Source organism: Aotus nancymaae, unplaced genomic scaffold, assembly GCF_030222135.1.
Source record: "Aotus nancymaae isolate 86718 unplaced genomic scaffold, 86718_ANA_hifiasm-v0.15.2.pri h1tg000076l, whole genome shotgun sequence".
Lineage (NCBI taxonomy): Eukaryota > Metazoa > Chordata > Mammalia > Primates > Aotidae > Aotus > Aotus nancymaae.
In genome coordinates, this window is record NW_026988491.1 from 20,588,287 (window position 1) to 20,589,390 (window position 1,104).

The 1,104-nt window shown below is 54.3% G+C and overlaps 1 long non-coding RNA gene across 1 annotated transcript; it reads left to right on the plus strand.

Moving 5' to 3' along the window:
• The first annotated feature begins 286 nt into the window (after positions 1–286).
• LOC110567844 (uncharacterized) lies at positions 287–587 on the plus strand. Its single transcript, XR_002478183.1, has 2 exons — positions 287–335; positions 456–587. It is a non-coding gene; the product is annotated as an uncharacterized LOC110567844 (long non-coding RNA).
• The last annotated feature ends 517 nt before the right edge of the window (positions 588–1,104 follow it).

Genomic DNA, 1,104 nt, shown 5'->3' on the forward strand with positions numbered 1-1,104 from the left:
CCGGGCAGCCAGTGCCAGATGAGAGCAGGAGACAAAAGTAGCATTTTCCTCGTACTCCGGGGCTGGCAGTGGGGCCTTCCCCCAGCGCCACATGGCTCCTGGCAGCCCTGCCCCCTGTGCCGGGGTGGCCGAGGCCCAGCAGGGCCCACTGGACCGAAGGACGGTGGCGGCCGGAGACCAGGGGGCCCACAGGCCTGCGGCCGGGGCTGGCACCGGACAGCCTGCTGGCAGGCGGGACCTGCCCTCCTCCCCCACCCGGGTGACCGGCCAGGCCCGGGGACGTCATTTTCACTTCCTGGCTTTGGAGAAGGCGCCTCCATCTTCCGGCACCTCGGGTAAGTCACCTTCTTTCCTTCTGTCGTGAAGACGAGCCGAGGGTGCTGCCATCTTGTGCCCCGGTGCCTGTTACGTGTCCTCCCTCTAATTGGTTCTCCAAACTCGGAATTCTATTTCAGAGCCCTCCATCTTCAGAGAAGGACGCCCTGCCAAAAACTGCAGGGAAAATGCAGGAGCCAAGCCCATTTACTTTCAAGATTCAAAGCTACAGGCTTTAGAAATCACAATAAAAATGAATGTTTATCATTTCACAGTAGCTGCGTCTTCCATTATGGTGGGAACAAATGCTTCGGGAGGCATTAATAGCCACTGCCTACTCCTGCCTGCCTGGTTGTGTCAGTTTGTGTGGAGGCCTCATTATTATTATTTTATTTTAATTTTTGGTGGCACCAGGACTGGCATAGGGAAAACCACCAGGACCATCCACGGCTCCTCCCAGCAAACACATCAGCAGGCAGGGCCAGGCCGGCCCCCAGGAGGGAGGACTTTGCATCTAGAAACAGAGGCCCTTTTATGTTGTCCGGCATCTTTAATGTTACCATGTCCACAGTTTAGGGATCTAGTTCTTTCTCCCTTTCATTTTAGTTTTTGGGAGAAAAAAAAAAAGAAAAAGAAAGAAAGCTCCTTTTGGCCCTCAGCTCAGCATAGGGAAAAATATTTTCGGTTGTTGTGGGCTTTGTTTTTGAGCATTTATTTCAACTTGGGGGTTCCACCTGAAAGTGCTGTGCCTGTCTTGTCACCGCCCTGCCCGCAGACTGTGTGTGGAGT